Raw genomic sequence first — 5,009 nt, forward strand, 5'->3', positions numbered from 1 at the left:
TCTTGATTTGATTCTCAGTTTGGTCACTGTTGTATAGCAGTGCTACTGATTTGTGCACATTGATTTTGTACTATACTGAATTGAGACTTTACTTACTTCACTTATCATACCTAGGAGTCTTTTCGGGGAGCCTTTAGGGTTTTCTAGGTATATGATCATATCATGGGCAAACAGCATTAGTTTGGCTTCCTCTTTTCATATTTGAATGCCCTTTGTTTCTGTGTCTTGCCTGATTGCTCTATGACTTCCTGTACGATGTTGAATAGAAGTGGTTAAAGTGGACGTCCTTGTCTTGTTCTAGTTCTTAGTGAGAATTTTCAACTTTTCCCCATTCAGTATGATGTTGGCTGTGGGTATGTCATATATGGCTGCCATTATTTTGATGTATGTTCCTTCTATGCTTATTTGTTAAGGGTTGTTAAACATAAAGAGATGGTGGATTTTATTGAATTCTTTTTTCTGTGCCTATTGAGATAATCATATGGTTTTTGTATTTAATTCTGTTTATGTGGTGAAACACATTTATTGACTTGCATATGTTGATCCATCACTTCGTATCTGGGATGAAACACACTTGATCATGGTGAATTATCTTTTGGATGTGCTGTTGGATTTGGGTTGCTAGTATTTTGTTGAGGATTTTTTGCATCTACATTTTTCAGATATTGGCCTGTAGTTTTATTGTTGTTGTTGTGTCCTTTCTTGGTTTTGGTATCAGTGTGATACTGGCTTCATAGAATGAGTTAGGGAGGATTCCCTCCTTCTAAGTCTTTTGAAATAGTTTCAGTAGGATTGGTATCAATTCTTCTTTGAATGTCTTATAGAATTCAGCTGTGAATCCTTGTGGTCCACCTGGGCTTTCATTGTTGTTGCTGTTCTTGGCAGTGGTTTTTTTTTTTTTAAATTACTGATTAAATTTTACTGGTTGCTATTGATCTGTTCAGAATTTCTATTTCTTCTTGATCAAAGCTTGGCGGATTGTATATTTCCAGGAGTTTATTCATTTCTTCTAGATTTTCTGGTTTATGTGCATAGAGGTTTTCATAATAGTCTTGAATGATCCTTTGTATTTCTGTGGAGTCAGTTGTAAAGTTTAAAGTTTACCATTTCATTTCTTTTTTTGCCAATTTTAAATAGTTTTATTTAAGACATTGCATTTTTCCATGTACAATAGTGTTTATAAAGTGCAATGTTATATCCTTCCCCTGTGCATATGTTCCATATTCAAGCATTAGGAATGCCCAGTAACTTACTATAGCAGCTGAACTTTTAAAAACTGCCACAGAATTTGCTACAAATTTAGGTCCTTCAATGTTTTAAATGTGTGGAACAATGCTACATCTATACTTGGGTTGGCTTAATCAACCTCTTCAATGGTGGGCCCTGAGGAAGCACCACCAGAGGGAGGAGCTCCACCACCAGGGAATCCCCCAGGCATTCCTCCTGGCATGCCTCCTGCACTCTGGTACAGCTTGGTAATGATGGGGTTGCAGACTTTCTTCAGCTCTTTCTGCTGATGTTCAAATTCTTCCTTCTCGGCAGTCTGATTCTTATGGAGCCAGTTGATAATTTCATTATACTTGTGCAGAATCTTGTGTTTGTCCTCATCGTTAATCTTGCCTGGAAGTTTCTCATCTTTGAGAGTTGCTTCTATGTTGAATTCACAGGAATCAAGTGAGTTCTTGGATGACACTTTGTCCTTCTGCTTCTGATCTTCAGCTTTGTACTTCTCAGCTTCCTGGACCATATATTCAATGTCTTCCTTGCTCAAATGGCCCTTGTCATTAGTGATAGTAATCTTGTTCTTTTTTCTTGTACTCTTGTCCACAGCAGAAACATTGAGGATGCCATTGGCATTAGTGTCAAAAGTGACTTCAATCTGAGGAACACCTCGGGGTGCAGGAGGTATGCCTGTGAGTTCAAACTTGTCAAGCAGGTTGTCATCCTTGGTCATGGTATGCTCCCCTTCATAAAGCTGAATAAGCACACCAGGCTGGTTGTCAGAATAGGTAGTGAAGGTCTGTGTCTGCTTGGTAGGAATGGTAGTATTATGTTTGATGAGGTCAGTTATGACTCTACCAGCAGTTTCAATACCAAAGGAAAGAGGAGTGACATCCAAGAGCAGCAAATCTTGAACATTTTCAGACTTGTCTCCAGACAGGATGGCTGCTTGGACAGCTGCACCATAAGCAACAGCTTCATCAGGGTTGATGCTCTTATTCAGTTATTTTCCATGGAAGAAGTCTTGGAGAAGCTTCTGAATCTTGGGGATATGAGTAGAACCACCAACCAGGGCAATATCACAAATCTGTGACTTGTCTAGTTTGGCGTCTCGAAGGGCTTTCTCTACCGGGTCCAGGGTGCTAAGGAACAGGTCAGCATTCAATTCTTCAAATGAGGCACAGGTATTGGAGGTATAGATGTCGATTCCTTCAGAGAGAGAATCGATCTCAGTACTGGCATGGGTGCTGGAAGAGACAGTACTCTTAGCATGTTCACAAGCAGTACGGAGGCGTTTTACAGCTCTCTTGTTCTCACTGATGTCCTTCTTATGCTTGCGCTTGTACTCAGCAATAAAATGGTTGACCATTCGGTTGTCAAAATCTTCTCCACCAAGTGGGTGTCTCTGGCTGTAGATTTGGCCTCAAAGATTCCATCCTCAATAGTGAGGACTGACACATCAAAAGTGCCACTTCCCAGGTCAAAGATCAGCATGTTTCTTTCTGCTCTAACCTTTTTGTCTAAGCTGTAAGCAATAGCAGCAGCAGTTGGCTCATTAATAATTCTAAGTACATTGAGACCAGCAATAGTTCCAGCATCTTTGTTAGCCTGACACTGAGTCATTAAAGTAAGCCGGCACTGTGACCACAGCATTGGTAACAGTCTTCCCAAGGTAGGCTTCTGCAATTTCCTTCATCTTTGTCAGAACCATAGAGGACACATCCCCTGGATAGAAGCTTTTGGTCTCTCCCTTGTATTCTACTTGGACCTTAGGCCTGCCAGCGTCATTCACCACCATGAAGGGCCAATGCTTCATATCAGACTGGACAACAGCATCATCAAATCTGTGTCCAAACAGATGTTTGGCATCAAAAACCGCGTTGGTGGGGTTCATTGCAACTTGATTCTTTGAGGCATCACTGATCAATCGTTCAGTGTCCGTAAAGGTGACATAGCCTGGAATGGTTCAGTTTCCCTGATCATTGGCAATTATCTCTACTTTTCCCTGATGGAAAACACCCACACAAGAGTATGTGGTGCCAAGATCAATACCAACTGCAGGTCACTTCGACATGGTTGCTGGCATGTAGGCCTGGCTCCAACGATGAAGAAAGTCACGGGAACCCTGAGAGCTGCAGGCAAGCTCAATGAGCTACAGTTTCATTTCTAATTGAACTTATTTGAATCTTCTCTCTTCTTTTCTAGGTTAATCTAGTTACTGGGCTATACATTTTCTTTATTTTTTCTAAGAACCAACTTTATGCTTTATTCATTTTTTTGCTTTCAGTCTCATCAGAGATACTGGCTGATGTGCGTGTGTGTTTTCTTTTTGATGTAGCTTGTTATCAGGGTAATACTGGCCTCGTAGAATGAGTTTGGAAGTATTCCTTTCCTCTATATTTCAGAATAGTTTGAGTAGGATTGGTATTAGTTCTTCTTTAAATGTTTGGTAGAATTCAGCAGTAAAGCTCTTGAGTTCCAGACTTTTCTTTACTGGGAGTCTTTTTATTGTGACTATGATCTTGTTACTTGTTATTGGTCTGCTCGGGTTTTAAATTTCTTCATGATTCAGTCTTGGTAGGTTGTATCTGTCTAGAAATGTTTCCATTTCCTCTAGATTTTCCAATTTTTTGGCATATACTTACTTATAGGAGCCATTAGTGATCCTTTGAATGTCTGTGGTATCAGTTGTAATGTCTCCTTGTTTTATCTCTGATTCTATTTATTTGGGTCTTCTCTCTTTTCTTAGTCTACCTAAAGATTTATCAATTTTGTTTAACTTTCCAAAAAAGCAAATTCTGTGTCATTGTCCTTTTGTATTGTTTTCTTCTTTAAAATTTCATATATTTTTGCTCTAATCTTTAATATTTCTTTTCTTCTACTGGTTTTGGGTTTGGTTCACTCTTGCTGTCCTTGTTCTTTAAGATAGACCATTAGGTTGTTTATTTAAAGGTTTTTTTCTTTTTTGATGTAAGCAATTATAGCTATAAACTTCCCTCTGAGTCCTGCTTTTGTTGTATCCCATAGCTTTTGGTCTGTTGCGTTTCCATCATCATTGTTTTCAAGAAATTTTTAATTTTTTTTCATAATTTCTTCATTGACACCCTGGTCATTCAGGAGCATATCATTTACTTTCCATGTATTTTTATAGTTTCTAAGATTCCTCTTGTTATTGATTTCTAGTTTTATTTCATTCTGATCAGAGAAGATGCTTCATATTTTTTCCATTTTTTTAATGTTTCAAGACAAATTTTGTGACCTAACGTGTTGTCTACTTGAGAATGATCCATGTGCTGAGGAAAAGAATGTGTATTCTGCAGCTGTTGGATCAAAAGTTCCTTACATATCTATTAGGTCCATTTGGTCTATAATGCAGATTAAGTCCGATTTTTCTTAGTTGATTTTTTGTCTGGGCGATCTGTCCAGTGTTGAAAATGGGGTGTTGAATTATGCAGCTATTATTGTATTGGGGTCTGTCTCTCTCATTAGCTCTAATAATATTTTCTTTATATATCTGCGTGCTCCAGGGTTGGGTGCATATATATTTAAAATTGTTATATCCTTTCACTGAATTGACATCTTTATCATTATATAGTGACCTTTTTGGCTTTTTAAACAGGTTTTATCTTGAAATCTAATTTTTCTGATATAAGTGTAACAACTCCTACTCTTTGTTTATTTTCATTGGCATGGAATATCTTTTTGCATCTCTTTATTTTTATGCTATGTGTGTCTTTATAGGTGAATTGTGTTTCTTGTAGGGAACAGATTGATTGGTTTTGTTTTTA

General features: G+C 38.0%; 1 pseudogene; it reads right to left on the reverse strand.

Annotated features, from left to right (window-relative positions):
• Positions 1–1,218: 1,218 nt before the first annotated feature.
• LOC101125842 (heat shock cognate 71 kDa protein-like) lies at positions 1,219–3,295 on the reverse strand (annotated as a pseudogene).
• Between the last annotated feature and the right edge of the window lie 1,714 nt (positions 3,296–5,009).

This window comes from Gorilla gorilla, chromosome X (assembly GCF_029281585.2).
Source record: "Gorilla gorilla gorilla isolate KB3781 chromosome X, NHGRI_mGorGor1-v2.1_pri, whole genome shotgun sequence".
NCBI lineage: Eukaryota > Metazoa > Chordata > Mammalia > Primates > Hominidae > Gorilla > Gorilla gorilla.